Consider the following 20,912-nt stretch of genomic DNA (forward strand, 5'->3'; position numbering starts at 1 on the left):
GAACACTTGCTGTAAAAGAAAAACTTCAGAAATTATTTCAAGCTACGTGTTTTCATTTTTTTTTTCTTGCAAAGGTGCTTACCTTAGCATCTCTCATATCAAGCCATACAGTAAAATGTCTTCTTTGCCTTCAAATTAAGTGCCAGATTAAAAATTTATCTTAATTTTAGAAACATGGAACCATGATTTAGAAACATCAGAAAACACAGTGATAGTTTGCCCAAATAGTAAAAATTTTCATTGTGTTATTTGTGGTCATTTGTGTCCAAATGCGACCAAGAATATAACTTTTTTTTTTTTTTTATAAACCTCCTGCTGAGGTTTACTTCATATCATTGTATTGGTTCTTGCTCATGTCTTGAATCTCATGCTGCATTGGAAATCCATATGCATTCCCATTTTTGATATACTGACCTATGCAAAGACTCACAATTTCTCTACAAGTTGCCAAACCTTCAGAGTTTTTGTACATGGTTATAGCTAATCTTCTCACCCAATTTTGTTGTTGCTTTGGTGAAGCTTCATATCTCAAAAAGAATATCCCTAATAAAAATCTCAAAGTATGTGAAAGCATACCTCATGTCAGAGGTATCTTAAATCTTAAATCAGTAAGTCTTTTAAAAATCGTATATCTCATTTTATGACTTTCTTATTTTATGACCTATGTAGAAAGAGTTGGCATAGTTGGCCTTTCATATTTGCAATTTCTGCGTTCCTTGATGCAACCACTGCAGACCAGCAGTTTGAAAATGTGTAACAAAGTTGCATCTGCACCAGATTTGTACAGATTTTTTTTTTGTCATTATGCTCTTTCTAATAAAGAACAACTACATGGTGTTTGCATTGCACTTGGCTATATTATAACTGTAAGATGTTTTAAGAAAAGGTAAAACAAAGAATGTAAGCAAATACTATGATATTTTATAGATGTGATTTGAGAATCCATAGTCCTTGGTTTCTGTAGGAATGCTGGACCTAATTTCTGAGAGGTACTAAGGGACATACCACTATATATAGTGTGTGTGTATGTATCTGTGTGTATATAGATTTGGTTATATATTTGTTCAAAAGTTATATATATATATATATATATATATATATACATATATATATATTTCTATATACATATATTTACACATAATATATAGCAAACATGTACTGAATATATGTACATAAGTATGCATTCAAATGTGTATTTGTGGATATGTATATTGCATATAAGCATATACACAAATGTACACATAAATATCCATGTGTGTATACAATTGTGAACATAAGGTAGGCACTACGTGTTACTTCACATTTATGTATATCTCTTACCATAGGTATACGTATGGATATAATCATGTAATCTTAACAGCGTTTCCAAAGCTCTTGAAGGAGTGTCTCTCTAATGTGAGCAATTCTTCCACCTGGTGAACGTTTTGGTAGTGTAGAATGTGCATCACAGAGGAGAGGGAGGGGCTGCTTTAGCCAATAAGTCTGTAAAAGCTGCTTAAATGTGTAAGGTGGCCCTCAAAGGAAAAATTTACCTTTCAAATGTTCGTCATGTCCCGATTGAGAAACCCTGCCTTTCCCATTTATTTTTAAATACCAGCCAGTGGAATGTCCTAGTGTTCCCTGGTTACCCACAGTTAGACAAGCACAACAGTTCATATATGGCTGCAGACAGCACTCTGCCTTCAGAAAACAATCACTTGTATCAACCCAGGTAACTTTCACAGCTATTAGTCAGGGCAACATCACCCAGGAAGGACGGTTGTTACTTATCTGGCATCAGGCACCAAGCTGTTGTGCAAGGAAGGAGGAATATAATGTTTTTTGTTCATCTACAACTGAAGAAACGGCTCAAGAATCCACAGTAATCACTGGGAAGGTACAATTGTACTACTCTCTGCCTCATGCATTATACTACCCTAATTATGACTCCTTTTCTGACAATAAGGTGCAAATTATTATGTGAGTTCAACTGGGAACATATTTTTCCTCCTTCTAGTGAGTCTTTAACAATTACTTGATTGAAGATCTGAGCTGTAGGTAGCTGTAATTTTGCAGACTTGTTATATTATTTCTGGCATACTTAAGTGTTGACTCATTTTGTACTGTCTGAAAGCTGAAAAGAAATCTTTGGGGAAAGGCTAAAAATACCTTTCAGCTTTCTTTCTATCTTTCCAATTTTATGTTTTGGATGTATGCTTAAAATCATATTCTGTGCACACACAAGGAATCTCACAATGTTTGACAAAGAGAAAAACTTTTTCTCCCTAGGTACTCTCAGATTTTATGACATTAGAAAATATACACAAGTAGGCTTCATACTCAATATTTCTCAAATCTAATTTGAGTGTTGAATGTGGTTTAATTTACAGGATGATACAATTTAGCACCTCAGAAAACATAGTAACTCTTTTCTTCTGAGGTTAATGCTGATCTAATTTACAGCCTTAAAAATAATTACAACGAATGAGCTTCAGGGGACAAAATCATTTTGACAATCTCAGACTATTGATAGCTTTTTAATTTTATCTCTTTCCACCACAGGAGATCATATGCTTTTTGTTAAACAGTTTAAAGACCTGCTATTGTTTTTAAAATTAATTTCCATTGTGATCAATACTTTTAACCTACTGCTACCTCAGGTACTTGAAAGTTCATAGTCTATTTGAACACTTCTGAAATAAAATTAAGGTTTAGGTTATATTTCTTCTCAGTCCATGAAATATAAGACTGTCAAGAAACATTTATTGGCTCACTTATTTTGTATATTCACTTGGTACTTTTTGACACTCACAATTATTTTTAAATTTCAGGTATATTTTGCTTTGTTTTTGTTGAAAGATTACCAGGGGAAGATAATAATTCACAGAAAAGTGAATGTTCTAAATTTAGCAAGTTAAGGAGTATTAAGGATAACTTAGAAACAGAGAAATAGATTTAATGGCAACATAATTTTTTTGTCTACTTTGAGACAGGGTCTCGCTATGCAGTTCAGGCTCACTTTGTAGCCCAAGCTGGTCTCAAACTCACAAGGATCGTCCTGCTTCAGCCTTCCCCGTACTGGTATTACTGGTGTGGGCCACCACGTCTGGCTCTATGGCAACATAAATTTTTCTGTTAAATTTTCTGTGTTCTTCTGTAAATTCCTACACATTTTGCTGAGCTATTACATACGTAATCTATATGATTTACACTTATACAATTATATTTACATATAATGCTCATTTGTGTATCTATAAAATAATGGACAAAATGTAAAATAAATGCCCCACATTTTGATTATCATTTATCTTTAACACTGAATTAAACAAATTTATAAACAGGCTTTTTTCATCAAATTGAGTCTGTTTCATTATTTATTTTGCATGTATGTAAAGTTTTAATTTTTATGAAGTAATATAATTCACAATGTTAAACATTCATATGGAAATTAAAGTTTCAGTCATATATACAGATGTTTTACTATATTAAAACAAACCATTTTGTTTTTACTTTGGGCTCTAATTTTGTCAAGAACATTTTATTTTCTTCTCATAAAATCTATTACTAGAAACCAATCTTTCATTAAGGGCCAAGTTATAAACTAACAGGTAAGATATGTATTCTTTAGGCTTTTATATATAAACTGAATTATAATCTATTCTGTATCGTCCTGATAGTGATAATATTATTTAAAGTTTAGGAGACTTTATCAATTTTGCTTATTTCAGCAGCATCATTTAATAAAAAAGTGGTTGCAACAAAGCGTAAAGCTGCATGTCCAAGATTGCACAGTTAATTAAGAATGACACTTAGTAAAGTTTAGTTTTGAGATTGTTTAGTATTCTATCACATGCCTCATTTGCGTTTGTTGAATGATTCACGGAATTTACACTTTTGAGATTTAATTACTAAAGTAAATTTTTTGGTATTATTTACATACAGATAGAAATAGAAGAGTCTCCAAAAAGTAATACATCCAACATTTTATACAGTACATAAAAATCAGTGTGGTCTTTAATTTGTTAGTCTTAAACTTCTCTAGCCTTTAGCTTATCTGTAAAATGAGGGTAACTTTAATAAGGATTTAATAAGGGATTGTGTTTTTTGATTTTTATTACTGACTTCTATTCATTTTAGTTTCATTCTCTTATTTTTAATAAAAAAAGAAAGATTATATAGTATGGTATCACCTAACAGATATTTACCACTTTTATATAGAGAGAAGGATTACAAAATGTAGAGAGGTTGGAAAAAACTTACATAAGATTTAAAAGATAAAAAAAAAAAAAAAAAAAAAAAACAGAGTGAAAACATGAATCTTATAGAACTTTTGCCAGCTACCTGCTAGGTGTCCGTGAGGGTACTTGTGCTGAGTGCTAGTAATAAGACATCTAAGGCTTTGAGAATTGAAATAACTTGCTCAGTTCATTTTACTCATAATCATTATTAACTTTTGTTTTGATTTAAAGTAAGGGAAAACTTTACTGAGACAGGAAACTAGAAAACTAGGCTATAAAGGTAGAATGGTGAGATCTGTAAGACTAGAAAGGTTAAACTACTAAAACTTTAATAAGGAAAAAGATAGCTATGAAAACAGTGTAGGAAAGTGGCCATAGAGGATAATATGTAATATAGAAAACATGTCATTTGATGATAGCAGAAAAATGTGATTGGATTTTGCAATACATTAGCTCAGGATAGGGTTATAACTGAAGTATACTGATCAACATAATACTTAACATACCTAAAAATATTAACAGAATCCACTATAAACAGGCAAGATTATAACTGTTGTAGAATAAATTATTTTTCTCTGTATACAAAAATACATAATAAGTGAAGGGAAAGTTGTATTTTTGAAGATAAATGATCAATAAAAACTACTGACTACTTGTACAAAACACCACCTCAAAATATTTTTTGTAAATGTGTTATACTAGTAATATTAACTGAAGAAAATAATGACAAGTGTTTGCTTTTTTGAACGCTTCAGTCTTGGATTATAATTAACACTCAGTAGCATGCTTTAGAAATCAACTTCTGCATCATGAATCATGGTGGAAGACATTATGACTATGCATGTTGGAAAATATGTATTTTAGAGTCAATATTGTAAAAGTGATTGTTGAGACTCAGAATGAATACCACACTAAGGAAAGAGGGCTGTCAAGCTAAGAAACTGTTGTCAGGAGCTGTAAAGGCCCAATTTTATGTGAAATGAAAGAAGAGGAAACAAAAAAGGAGCTGTCACAAAACAGTAAAATCAGGTTAGAGCTGTGTCACCAAAATCGGTTAAGGAAATGCATGGATGACTGTCAGATATCTGAAGTACATACAATACAATACAATACAAGGGGACCTGACAGCTACCGGACATGGCTTGCAGTTATCCTAAGAGCAACAGAGAGCTGAGGGCAGAAAGTAAGAACCATGGAGGAGGGAGGAGGAGAGAAAGTAGCCAGGAGCAGCCCAGGACTCCCTCAAATCCACCTCAGGTCAGTAATTGATCTGAAAGATACACTTCCCTGACCCAAGATAAAATCTGGAAAGTAAACCTAAAGTTCCATAAAAAGAAATTAAAAGGTTTTATCAATATTTGTCTCCCCTTCAGGGTAATAAATCCCCTCCCTAATGAAATTAGAGTAATGTAAATTACATTTCCTTATTTTATTTTCAGAACGTTTAAGTTGACCTTAAATTGTCTTTCACAAAAATATTGGTCAACAGAATTCAAAGTTATATTAGATACACTATGGTTCCTTCACTATGAAGGAAACACTATGTCTAAGAATAATTCTGGGTGTAAGTAAAAAAAAAAAAGTAAAATGGTATCTGGAAGGGTGTAGTTTGTTACTCTTAAGTTTTTATAATGTACTCACTATAGGAAAGTTAGTTCATATGTGCTTAACCAAGTAAAAAGGAGAGATGTATAGACAAAATAGAAAAATATCATCCTCAGAAAAATACTAAGGTAGGATACTGGTTGAATTGATGCCACATTTTGGTGGATGTCTCTTTTTTCCACAAGAACACTCTTTCTACTTAATTTTCAGGTAGAAATATTACAACAAACATTCTGCATCTGTACCAGCGAAAATAGACTTTTGGGTATGAATATATTAATGTTAGCAGTGTGTAATTTTGATAAATAAATGTACATTAAATGATGAGCCATTCATTTCTAGTAGCATATGCTATCTTTCACATTTAAATTGATTTTGAATTTAGTAATCTCTAGCTATGTTTATACTGTTCAATGTTTCAAGTCTTATGTCTTTAAGCAGCCTGGCACATGATAGATGCTTATTAAAAATATTGTACTGAGTCATAAAAAAATTGTAAATAGTTCAATGAGAAGCAACAATTTTATTCATATATTTACTTACCCAAGTTTGCAATTTTTATAATGATTTTTCAATCATCCTATTGTAACTTCAAAGCAAGAACACATATGATAGCAGGATTTTGCTATTTCAACTGTCCATTATTTATCCCCAGTTGAAATTAAGTCCTAAACATAAGACTTTTTCTGGTTGATGTGAAAAAGCTAACCCTCCTTCTGTGGCTAATATGCATTATCAGCTAATATCTATGTATTGCACAACAAATAGATTGTCGCTTTCTCTGATTAAATGAGTCTAAACACTGTCATCATTCTTCTTAAGTTGTGGTTGATATTTAAATCATGCTGCCTCTTTTTCCTGGAATGACCATACCATTTTCTAAATAAGTATCTCCTTTCGGGTAGAAATGAATAATCGAAAGTCAGACATAATGGAAGGTGGACATACTGAGGTAAACTTTGTAAACAAAGACTAAAGTCTAATAAGAACAACTCTCTTCAGAATATAAAGTTACTCAAAACAATAAAAAAGAAGTTACTTTTGCTTTTCTGTACTTTTTTTCACTGTACAGCTTTTACCACTCATATACTTTCATATTTTGCTTGCTTCTTCAAGAATAAAATACAACCGATATTTAAGACAACTTTTTGATTTTGCCTAATTTTATTTAAGTTTTGAAAGATGCACAATTTAGACAAAAACAGTTTGTAGTTAGAGCATCTGCAGAAATTAGATTTCTGTGCACCAAAAAGTTGTGCCTATATTCATATAGACTAAGTGAAACATAGAACTGAATAACTACTGAATTTGTATTTATATCTAATGAATCTTTTTCATCATAAACCAGATTTGAATATTTCAATGCCAAGATAAATGTCTAAATTTTCCGCATCACATCACTTTCTGAATAGATATGTTTTATACATGTGTACTAATTGTAAAGATCTGGAATTTAATTAAAAGGCACAGTGAAATTTAAATTAAGTTATAGTTTCAGATTACATATTTCTGGGACTGCTACAGCCTCATATTAGGCTTTTAGCTGTTTCAAAGAAACACTTTATTAAAAAGACATTACAGTGAGATTAATTTAAGTTGAAATTGTCACTTACAAAACTCTTCCAGGAGCCTAAAGCAAAATTACATCTTGCTCAAAATTAGAGTAAAAGATTTTAGCCCTTTCAAATCTTTTAACTGGCACTAAACCTCATTTCATTTTTAATTTCCACAGTCCATAGAGAAATTAACAATACTGTGCAGGCTGAGTTGGTCTAAATTATTGAACAAGACTGCAAGTGTATGACTCTGTGAAGCGACATGTGTTGGCCACTTTAATGTTTTGGTGATAGTCAGAAAGTGAGACATGTTTCCCTATTATGGGAGATGGGCTTGGGGTGACCCATCACTCCTTCCCTTTCACATTACACGGTCAGATATCCAAACAGTGCATTGGCCTTATCTTCGAATTTTTATCTAGAAACAATATGCAGCACACTTACTCAGACCCAGTCGACACTGCCATTTTCTAATGATCATAGACTCCAACTGGACTCTCGTTTCTTTCCCTACCCGAACAGTTTACCTCAGGGTACTCTAGAGCAGCGCTTCATAAACCTGATCAGGTCTTGGTACTTCCCTGCTCAAAGCTCTCCCATAGCTTTTAACTTATTAGAGAAAGCAAAAACTAAAACATAAAACAAAGCAATTTGTAAGTTTGCCAAGAAAGACCTCTAGTATCTGAGCTAGGGCAGTTGGTTCCTTAACTTTAAACTGTTCCTCTTATCACTGACTTTCACTCCGAATTTGAACCTCAGGACCTTTTCCTCAGCCACTTCCTGTATTTGAATATGCATTGCTAATAACTAGCTCTTCAGATTCTTCCTCAAAATCTGGTTCACAGGAACTCAACTCCTGACAATGTTCAGTAAGTAACTTAGCTAATTAGAATTTATTTTCAGCCTGTAAAATAGACCAACTAAAAATAAATAAATAAATAAAGCCTTCCCAGCATGTGAATTCTTGGTTTGTAGTGTAAGTTTAATTAGAATTGGATTAGAGTCAAAATCAAGGGTGGTCATACATCTTTTAATTAATTTAAGGATTTAGCATTTGAACTGCTCTGCAAGGTCAGGTCAATTTTACTTTCTTGCTCTCTTAATTCTTGCTTGAAAAGGAAAGTAGCTAGCAAATGTTCATTTTAGATGCCGTTTTTAAAGCTGCAAAAACTTTAGTGGGTGACAGTAAGTATATCTGGTCTCATGAAATAGAACTTTCCCTTTTAATTCCTAGAAAATGTGACTAAATATTGATAATTTAATAAATGCTAGCCTTGTGCTATCTTGAAACAATTTTTTGAAAATGTAGAAAAGCTTTTGTTCCCCTTTATAGATCTCTAATAAATATCATTCTCATAAGCCCCTTTATTTCAAAAATATAATTATTTATAATCAATGATCATTATAAGCTATTTTATTAGTTACTAAGTTCTCCTAATGGTATTTACAATTTACTCTCAAATGGTTTTTTGTTCTTTGTGTGTGTGTGTGTGTGTGTGTGTGTGTATGCTACACTAGAAAAATAAAAAAATCTCACAACACTATTATTTGACTTTATAGCCTCATTATATGCAAATTTTTGGAGAGAATGAGGATTCATGTGATGAACAAAATAATACTAGAAGACGTCTATATTCTTACACTACTTTTATCATCTTCAATATTAATGTTAATAAACTATATATCAGTTGTAAATATTGCAGGAACAATATGATGTTCATAAGGAAACATATATATATATATATATATATATATATATAACTTCATGCCCCCAAAGATAACTTTTATGTATTTTAATTAGCTACTTGTGATTTGGTGTTAATACTAATTGAAGAATAACTTCCTCTTAAGTACTTCTACTGATATAATTTATACAGAAAAAAATGATCAGCCCTATGAAATGTTGCAGTGACATTTAATTGAAAAAATAGAATGAATAAAGTAATCAAAATCTCAAAAGCTTCATTTTGTAAAAGACAGAACAAAAATATGCTATTTTTGCATAAAAATGATAAACATACTTAAATATTCTGAATCAGCTGACCTTTTGTTTCACAGCAGAATATTTGTCCTTGTTAAGCTCTGTTGCCAAATATTACTGCATTTTAAAGCCATCTCGAATCTAAAACTATTTAAAATTTCTACTTCATAAAAATGTAAATTCACACAAAGTGAATTACACTCTTATAACACAATAAGCGTGAAACTAGTTTTCCTTATTATATTATAGCTTGTGAATGTCAGTTCAGGAGTAAATACTTTTAAACATTACTTTTATAGGAACATAATGAAAGCTCAACATAAAGTTCAATGTAAACAAAAATCAACACTATGATATATTTTACTTAAGAATTGGCAGCATAACCTCTGAAATGTTTACCCTTGGAAAGCGAATTGTATGAATTTGAAACTTTCTTTTTGTTATTATCTTTTTTGCTATGTTTTAAAAGTGTGTAATTTACATATGAGGTACATGCTTTGTTCATGGCACATATTAAAAGGCATTTTAATGTCAGTCTAAAATAATTGAAGGCCATAGAAGGGTATATACATTTTTTCTTTGGCATTCTATTACCTAAGACGATAGTTAACTATATAGATGGCTTATTCTTTAAAACATCTGATATTTAATAATTAAATTCACTAATTTATGATGTCTAAAAACATAAAGATCTGTATAAGCAATACCAAGGCACAAAATGCCACCATATGTAAAAGAATGTATCTGATTTTACTCTTAATCTCTTAAAACAGTCAATGACCTCACCTTTCCCTTTGTACCAGACTTGAATAAGAATTTTTCGTAACTTCTGTTTTAACTTTCCCGCCTTTGCCCCTTATAAATTGTTACAGCTCATACACTCTTCACTTATTTCGAACCCATGTTCAGTATGTTAACTTGGCCTATAAGTTCTTTCAGCGTAATTGTTTTTTCTTGGTATTTAGGATAAATTTTCTTTTCAAAGATTTATATTGATTATATAATAACTGTAATATAATTTGAATGGTTCAAATTTTGTATATTATCTTCATTTTAAACAATATGATTCTTATTTTATCTTTAGGGTCATGTTTTTGAAGTATTTACCCCAATCAGAAAACAGTAAAGATGATATTTACTACCAATTAAAGATTGTTATTCTCTGAAAGCACTTGCCCAATTATATGGATACTCAGAGCACATGAACTGTGAAACATGACAAATTCCATGTTCAGTCAGTCACTCAAAGTCATTGCTCATTAACTCAAGGCAAAGTAAAGGAACACATATTAAGGGTAGACGTCTAGATACTCATGTAAGGATTGAAATCAAGGATCTCATATAAGAATAGAAATCAGAATCCTTGTATTATTTTTTAACTTGAGACCTGCTAGGTACAAATGTCTTGAGTCAATGAATCTCAAAATGCAAAATTTCAGGTGCAGTAAGAAGTTGACAAAATATAGTTTGAGGCTGAGATTGGAAATACCAGATAATTTTCATGTTTCATACCAGCATTTACCTCTTTTCTTTGCCAGCCCAGCCCTATCTTTATCAAAGAGGTAAATTGATGCCTTTAACTTCTAGAGTGGGTTTTCATTTTTATAATTAATCTGCTCTTTTTATCTAACACAACTTTAAATGCTCACACAGTTAAGTTAAATATTAGATCCATTTTAGGTCTATGAGACAATAAAAAGGGAAAAAAAGGTACATATATTTTGCCATATGTTTAAGCTGTGAATGGAAGTTGTGTACTAGTGTAGATGGCTGTTTGAAAAGGTCATCTCACACAGCACTGTGTAAGAAGTAATTAATTATGAAAATCACATTATCCTTCAGTATAACAATTGGAATCTCTTCATATCTAAATTGTTAATTTTCTCAGTTCTTCACTCCCTCCTTAACCAGGCTTCACATTTCAAGTATGCTAACTTTAACCTGCATCAGAATTACCTGTACTTCTTGTTCTTCTGTACTTCTCAATTCTACCGAGATTTCTTAAAAATTATGGGGGGGTCACCCTCATTTCCCAGGTGATGTTGATGCTACAAATCCAAGAACCACACTTGAGAAATGACTGAATTAAGATCTAGTTTCTTTAACCTTTACTTGTTTATTGTGTCAATAATCACCTGAACTCTTTTTATAATTAGTTTTTGCTCTTGTACCTACAGAACGTTAAAGAAGTAAATAAACAGAGACTGTTGAATCCTTTACAAACTAATGATAATTGAGTTTTCTGAGACTTTATTACTACTCTAAAATCTGAATTTTTCTGATTGAATACAAGAATATCATTTTCTAAAATTCCTTTATTAAATTTACAACATGTTTAATATATTCAGATCTTTTGTTCTTCCAGTTAATTCTTATAGAAGAAAATAATTATTCCTATATATTTTAAATTCCTGTATATTTTAAGTTCTCTGAGAAGTTAACTTTCATATTCTTCAATTTAGTTACTTAACATTTTTGCTGTCATCAAGGAATTTACATTGTGGTTAAGTTAAACAGAAAATATGTAAGGTAGTCATTCTGAAAGAAGGAAAATAAAAAAGGGTAATTTGAAGATTCTTGATGCTTAGAATTACATGTTACTTGTTTCCTAAAGAAATTGTCACCTTTGAATTACTAGGCACCATCATTATCTAACTGATCATCTTTGACTCTCCTCTCCTTTACCTTGTAACTTCATTTGATCCTAAACATCTCTGCCCATTCCAATCACTTCATTATGTGCTGAGTCAGTCAGGACACAATCTTTAGACAAGATTCACAGAATCTTTTCTTTCTATTATTACTCAGGAAATACTTTAGGTCAGTGTTTTCATTAACCTTTTACCATGAAGAGTTTAATAAATAACTTTTATACCACAAATTCCTACAAGACATACTGAACCAAAAATAATAGCTTAAGATCACCAGCATAAAATAGTTTTGATTTCTAGCATAAAATCCCACCAAGTCAAAAATCTTTAATTATTTCTCTTTATAAATAAGGAGACAAGAATACTTCACTAAGTCATGGAATCTTGGCCATTTGAGTCTTTGGCCTTTACTAATAGTATGACATAACTGTCATTGTAAAAGGATAATATAAAGTGCTAGGACAACAAAGAAGAAATACTAATTCTTCTTAGAGGACTTTGGAAAAGTTAATCAAAGGTTCACCTGATGCGTCTTGAGTGGCCTGGGAGTTTAAACGTGCTTAGGTTAAAAATACTTTAACAAATACATAACTTTCCTATGTTTACTTTTAGTACTGTACTACTGTAAATGTATTTTATTGATTATTAATTGATTTTTATCATTATAACAGGAAAAATGGTGACATACTACAGTGAAAATGTGTTCATTATAATAAAAGGTTAAAGTAGGTATACAACAGTCATAACAAGGATGAACAGATTTCATCTGCTCTCAAGAATCTTCCATAAATTTCCACTTTCTACTTCCACATAGATTGAAAAAGTTAAACCTATCTCTCCCAGAAGACAGTTAAAAGAGATATGGACTGGATGGGATAGTTATTTGACCCATGAACCACATTAAAAAATAAAGATCAATATTTCAAAACCCTTTAAAAAGGCCATTACACATTATTTTTGCCTGTGTCTTAGAATCTGTCAAGACACTGACACCTTTAACAGCAACAGCTGTGCAAACTTTGCTGGAGCTTTTAATTAACATTTTATCTCCCATTTTATCTTAAAGAACACAGCTGTTAAGATATTAGTTTTGTTTCTGTGCTTCAATCAAGTTGCACCATTTTCCTTGCTCAGCTCATATACATATCCATATTGAAACAGCTAAACGTGAAAGTCACATGACACCTTCCTTGCATTCCTGAGTCATTCCTGCAGTCAGACCTTCCTAGTCAGCTCCGTGAATTTATGCCTTGAGTAATAAAGTGGGACCTTTCCAAAATCATAGTGTCTTATGGACCTATATATATGCACACACACACACACACACACACACACACACACACACACACACACAATCTCTTTCATCTTGACAAATTCCTAATGACTAGATTTAATAAACAAGTCATACTCAGTTAGTAAACAAACTTTGATACCAAATTAAAATCTTTGCCCCTATTGTAAAGTTAATTTATATTTGCATGATAGCCAAATAAATATAGTCTGTCAGCTGTAAATATCTTACCTTGGTGGAAATGGGAGAGTTTTATTTTCTGAAAGTAAAAAACAAACTAATTATTACATTAAATAGTGGTACTACTTGGAATACTAAAAAACACATCCTGATCAAGTATAACTACATGTGTGTGTGTGTTTGTCAAAAATGTATACATGCATACATTTCAGGAATAGGAAAAACAGTATGATGATGTTTTTTCAACAGATGGTTTTACTCTCATATGGGGGACCCTAGAGTATGTAGTATATAACAGAAAATGCTCTACACTGCCAGCCCTTAGAGAACAAAATGAAAATGCATGTGTTTTCAGCAGGGTCACAGTACTAGTAATTGTCCTGAATCTAATAACCACTGCTTTGAGTGCCTCTTGTAATTGTAAATGCTAAAGGTAACATCAATCTCATTAAGGTTCAATAAATTTAGTATTAAAATATGTATGCAAATTTTTTTCTTTTCTTGTCTTTTTCCTTTTTATTTAATGAGAAAAAGAAAGCAATAGAAAAAGGGTACAAGTTATACAGAATTTCAGAAAACATAAACTTGATATATATGTACTTTGGTTCTCCGTTCTTGTCTGTCTCTGATTCTGTCTGCCTGTCTGTCTGTCTGTCTGTCTCTGTCTCTGTCTCTTTCTGCATATATATATATATATATATATATATATATATATATATTGGTTTAAAATATATAACATATAGAACTGCGGGTCCAAGGATGGGTTATTTTTCACATTTTCTCTTGGCACATCTTGTCTCTCTTGTAAGAAGAATCGCCTTTCTTCTATGACAGGGAAAGAGAAACATGAGCACTGAGCCAGAATTTCTCAAGTTGACAGCAAGTATGACTTTTATGGGTGTTACAAGCGTATGATCTATTCTCTTGTAGCAGCTACAAAAGATTTTGTAATTCAGGCCAGATTGCAAAAGGTCACCCTTATCAGATGAAACTGATGAGAGGAGTTTGCATGGGCCTTATGCACACAGTGTGAGGAATGTATATATGACCATGTGAATGCGGTCTCCCATAGAGAGTGGTCAGAATGCTGAGGTCATCCATTGCTGAGGCACAAATGAGAATGTCAGAATCAGAAAGACCCATCAAGCTATCCAGAACAATTCTTTCACTTTTTAAATGGAGAAATTCAGATTTTTTGAGTAGCTCACTTTCTAAGCATTGTGATGAGATAAGCTAATTTACATTTAAAAAGTTGTTATGCGCCAGTCCCTAAATTTAACACACTTACATTCACGTATACTTTTTTTAATCTGCATTAACCCATTACAGGCATTAGTTAGACATTTTAAAAATGGAGAGGTAACCAAGATAAGTATTGTGTCTAAGGTTATATGGTTAGAAAGTGGTATCCAGGAAAAAATTTGAAATGTTCATGTTCAGACATAGGTGCTATTCTTCTATGCCTTTAAAATAGATACCAAGTTTGACAATATGAGTTATATTGGAAATGTGTACTTTTGCTCATTGACTGGGAATAGCTATTTTAGGAAACTGAATTAGATTATACAAAAATTACCTGTATTAGTGTTTTGACTTTTTATTCTTTTCTTGATGAGTATTTAATAAGTGTATTGCATCTTGATTTTTTGACAAATTATAATGTGAAACTTAACAGATTGCAAATTCATATCCATTTAAAAAAATTAAACACTCATTCATTTATTACAATTGCTTACTAAGCCTCTATCACCTCTTAAAAATCATTAAAATATGTTAGCAATTCCATCACTTTCCAAAATCCAATGAGCTCTCCTTTTGCCATCAGTGTTTCCATTGCCTTCAGCTTTTACAAACACCATTCCCTGTTACTACGTTTGCTTTTCTGAAAGTCAAATATGTAGTTAAGCTTAACTGTGCCAATTCTATTAGCTTGGGAGACACATGGAGAATTAGTAAAGCACACGCCCAGGTGTGTCAAGTGGGGAGGGAGCCTGCCCTCGGATACTATAAATAGTTCCTGTCTCTTCTGGGGCCCTTGCTTTACTTCCTAGTGAACAGGAACTAAGCTTCTTTGTGCCACCAAATCATTCTTTCACGATGCTTCTATCTTGGAGCCAGATAACTATGGGCCGAATTCCCTGAAATCATGAGCTAGACTCAACCTTTTCTCCTTTAAATCCTGGGTATTAATCATTGTGTCTGAAGGAGGGAAAAAAGGATTAATATATCACATAAGTGGAATTAGACAGCATGTAGCATCTTTGTTTTGTCTTCTTTCACTTACATTTATGTGTTTATTCTTTCTTGTATGGAAAGTTCTTTCTATTGCTCAGTCCCATTGTACTGTTGTAGTTTCCTTCTCCTTTCACAGTTCAAGCATATTTGGGTTCTTTCCCATTATTTGTAATTACAAATAAAGTTGATTAACAATCATGCACCAATTCTATGTTTACATGAGTCTGATTTCTCTTACATGATTGCCTATAAAAGTATTTCAGAGTTCTATGAAAACTATGAGTTCAACTTTATCAGATATGCCAAATAATTTTCCAAAGTGTTTTTAAAATTTAAACCCCTACCACTAAGATGAGTTCCAGTTTTCACTGTTCCCAATTAGTTGATATTAACAGGTTTACCTCAGTCATTTTAATAAGAGACTAATAGTAGCTTCTTAAAGTTTCTAATTTGCATTTCCCTAAGCACTATTAGATCATAATTTTGAACATAATTTCAGATGCTTATTTTACCCTTATGTCTTCCATGGTTAATGGTTCAAGTCTTTTGTCAATTTTTATTGGATTTTTAAATATCTTGACTGTTTTATTTTTTGACTGTTTTATTGACCACTGAAAATACTAAATTGATGAATGGCTCCCTCCTATACCTGCACTTGATTAATCGTCAAAATACCTGAAAAACCTACTAAACTCAGATATTCCAGGTTTCATTCCAAAGTTAGTGAGTCAGAGTTTTCATACGGTAAAACCCAGATATTTAATATGTCTCCCCATGGAGGGAATGCAAATTAAGATTGCATTGATCTACAACTAATGGATAAAATACTAATTTAAAATAGTAATTATGATATTAATTCCTGATGAGAATGTGGTACAGAGTTTCTAGAAGTTGAAAGACATGAAAAAAATAAAAATGTAACTCTTGATGATTTTTTGTGTATTTTAGAACTTATTCATCACTTCTATTTTATCCAGAATCGGAAACACTTGTACATAGAGTGATGCAGATAGAAAACAAATAATATATTCATTCTCATTGCATCAAAATAAAATCAAACTTGGCTGCTTTGACAGGTCTATAAGAACTGTGACAAAGTCACAGTGACAAAGTCCCAAGAGAGCAACCATTTACTAAAAATCACAACAAAAATAATGCCTGTCTCTCAGACCACAGCAGTTCACAAATTATTCTAGAATTGTATCTCGTTTTCAAAATAATCCATTACATTTCTAGCATATCCATACCTTAAGAAAGCCTGTAACATTTTTCTTTAGTTTCATTCCACAGTATTCTTGTGATCAAATTCTCACCCAAATTTCTCTAACCCTAAAATCTTGTTGATTTCTAAATATTTTCTCGTTTTTTTTCACCTGTTCTCAGAATAACTTGATGCAATTTTCAATGTGACAGGAAGATTGAAGATACTGAATACATTAGAGCTTGAAATAAAGACCTGCTCTTTACTCAAACTAAACACTGACCTCTTTAACTTTTTTCTTTTATATCCATTTTTCACTCACTCTCACTCTCTTTGAAAAATACTCATCATGTATCCTTTTAAAAATGCCTGTTTGATTTGTGTGTCGGTGTAATATTTTAATTCATTCATCCGGGGAGCACATATTTCTACATAGGCATGTATGTTAACTGGTAAGCTCCCAGAGGGTAGTGACCTATCCACAGAACTCAGCTACACAAGGCTGCTCTATAGATTAGGTACAGTTATGCTTCTCATCAAAACTATGATGATGGTTGCTATAGGGTGTATCATTGAACATCAGTCAATATTTATTTCCTTGTTCATTAAGGCGAAAAATATAAATTGAATAATCAGTGCTAAACATATTGATGGCTATAATTTAAATAAATTTATGGAATAGACTATTGAAAAGCTTATATATTTAGTAATAAGTTTTACTTTTGCTCATTACATAAAACTTTAAGTGATTAATGGCTCTGGAATGTTTTTACAATTAAACTGACACCGAGAAAATGATGAAAATGAGATCACTGATATTTGAGGTCTAAGAAATCATGAAGGGGTGTTTTGGAAAGAAGCACAAGCATTGCTATTTTACCAGTGAAGGCAATTTAAATCACAAATTACTTAATCCATTCTTCAGAATCTATATTCAAGCCAGGGGCCCAACTTATAAAGGCAAAAGATAGATTTCTTTTAAGAATGGAATCAGGTGAAAGGCAAGTATAAGCAAGTTGTTCAAGTACGATTTTTATTAGAGATGATATGCCTGGAACTCATGACCTAGAAAGAAATCACTCTTGATGGGAGGGAAGCCCCTAGTGATGTAAGTTATCTTGAAATAGGGCTAGTTGCTCTAAATATTTAGTACCAAGCAGTGTCATTTAAGCACTTGAGCTTTTGCAAGTCACTATTTATTAGGTATTTGAAACACAAATGTTCCTCAGTCCTGTTCAAACCTATTTTTAATCTCAGCTGATGTTGCAATTTTGTTCTTATAGACCTGTCAAAGGCAATTTTTTAAAAGTTGTAGCACAATTTAAAGCATTTCATGTTATTTCTTATATTACCACATATTTTCTACTCTGCATCATATATTTAGGTGTTTGTCATATATGTGCATTTTACAAGTCTTCATATTAGTCTTCATCTTTTTCCATTTGTGTTTACTTTATTCATTATATTAAATGGCTTTCTTTCTCCGAGTATGTGTAGTGGAGTAAATGTGCACATGGCAGATAGACAGACAGAGGTAAACCATCAATTCACTAGAATAATTTCTCTTTTCATGTTATTGCTGAAGTAAATATATCTGGTAAAAGCAGATATATTTGGAGAAAAGCTGAATTTACTCACTTATTGATAAGATTTACTTAATGTACTGACTACATATGGAAAAATTACACACTGTCAACCTCTCTCCCCATTTTCCACATTGCTTTTCCATACTTCCTACTTTCATAATTCAGCATGTTTTAGTTTGAATTGCTCCCTGTATTCACATGTTAAGAACTGAATCCACAAAGACTCAAAATGTGACCTTACTTGCAAAAAGATATTAGATGTGATGATGTCATACTAAGGTAAAGAGGGCCCCAAATCTAATATTACTGGAGTCCTTATAACAGCAGTGTCTTGGATGAAGCATCCATGAACACATGGGCAATGCACCAGGAAGAGTGGAGTTATGTTCTCACAAGCCAAGGAACTACAGAACTGAGGAGGAGCCTAAGAATCTTTTCTGCCACCTTGAGAGGTGGCAAGGCCCAACCAACAACTATGACACCAGATTTCTACATTCCAGAATTAAAAGCCAATAAATTTTGATTGTTTAAGTCACTCCATTTATGTTTTAACTGTCACTTAAACATTGGATTCTGCTCTTTAAGAGACTTAGTTTCTAGTACATTATCACAGCAACCTGACAAAACTAATAGAGCATCGGTAGTGGATTGACCACTGGTCAGTCTGTAATATGCAACTGAACTGAATCAGTGTGATTCTGGGTGTGAATGGCCCACCTGAGAATTGTCGCCCACAACATAAAAAGGAGAAGTGGAGAGGAAGAAGCATTGTTATTCATTCTCCTGCTACAATTGGTGCTCCTGGAGGAGCTTATTAGCTTCTTTCCTGATATGAACTTGGCTGTTATCATCAGAGGAATTTAGGACCTTGTTGTCACTGTGGTTCACTTTTAGGGAGTGCTAATCTTTACTTTAAACATTGTTTTCCTAACTCTGGAGGGGAAGATAGTGTGCGGCTCAGTCTTCTGGAGAAAGTCGTTTCCTGATATGAACGTGGCCTTTCTCATTGTCCGAGGAGCTCAGAACCTTGCTGTCACTGAGGATGGTTGTGATACTTGTAGGTATGCTCTCGTCCTTACTTTGAGCATTGTTTCCTGGCTTCAGTGCTAATTCCTCAGCTGATCCCTGACATAGATCCTTCATGGTGCTGCCACAGACTTTCTAGCTTCCACCACTGAGCTTTGGATCTTCCCAGTGCAGATTCATGAAACACACTTGCATGAGACATTGTTGTGGACTCTAGATTTTCAGATGGACTCAGAATGTATCACTAGAGATCCAAGTCCCCAGTTTAATTCTTTGAGTCTTTGGTATGTGGACCGATTTACTGCACCCTTTCTTTGTATTTGATTCTTTGGGTGACTATTATAAAATAATTCCATGAATTATGAGAACTATGGGTGTTTTTGTTTGGTTTGGTACTGGGTATCAAACTCATGACCGCACACTTGCAAGGCAGACACTTATGCCACTGAGCTAAATCCCCAGCCCTCTGTGAATTAAATATCCTGCATTAACTTGTTTTCCTTAAAAATCCTGACAACAACACTGTCTAAGAAAGATTTCTACAGAAATCAAAAGGCAGGAACCCACCCACTTCCTTAATTTCTATTCATAAACCTATCTGTAGTGTCATATGTTTGAATGTGTGGATTCATCATTCTATACATGCTGACCTTTATTGCTTTTGGTATCATCTTCTGTATTAATTCTAGTCCCATTTATTATATTACATAACAAAATTTCATAATCTGTTGAAATGTATCCCTCAGCCCATAATTACACTTAAGATTTTTCCATATTTAAAATCTGGATAAACTGTCTAGTAATTGCTGCTTTTTCTATTTTGGCATTTAATTAAATCTAGTCTTCCTCGTTTTTACCTATGAAGATTATTATACCAAGCACCAACAGTGACAAATTTACAGTTACAAGTAATGGGATATACTCAAGATCTTTATAAAACAATCTTATTCATCTCCCTACTCCTTTTAATTTAATCCTAAATCATATATACCTTTGGGTCTCTCTCTCTCTCTCTCTCTCTCTCTCTCTCTCTCTCTCTCTCTCTCTTTCTCTCTCTCGCTCTGTCTTTGTCTCTGTCTCTCTGTCTCTCTCTTTTACACACACACACACACACACACACACACATTTAATCCTGCTTTTAATTAATTTATTTGGTAATGAGGATCAAACTCATGACCTTGTGCTTGCCAGTCCAGTGCTTATGCCATTGAGCTAAATCCCCAGCCCCTTACCTTTCTTTTAAACTGAAGTTACATTTAGAACTTTAGAGTTTTGAGTCACCCTGTCCAGGGCTGCCCTGAGCAGGGAACACTGAGCTGTTGGAATCCACATTTAAAGGCCCACTGTGGCTCATGTCCTAATTCAGATCATCACTGAAATCCA

The 20,912-nt window shown here is 32.7% G+C and overlaps 1 protein-coding gene across 7 annotated transcripts in view; it reads right to left on the reverse strand.

The window, feature by feature from the left end:
- Nucleotides 1-20,912, reverse strand: part of Lrp1b (LDL receptor related protein 1B) — a 1,703,137-nt gene that overhangs the window by 1,590,315 nt on the left and 91,910 nt on the right. The window lies entirely within an intron of this gene.

This window comes from Cavia porcellus, unplaced genomic scaffold (assembly GCF_034190915.1).
Source record: "Cavia porcellus strain 051 isolate PalLab524CR breed Dunkin Hartley unplaced genomic scaffold, mCavPor4.1 scaffold_12, whole genome shotgun sequence".
NCBI classification, from domain to species: Eukaryota; Metazoa; Chordata; class Mammalia; order Rodentia; family Caviidae; genus Cavia; species Cavia porcellus.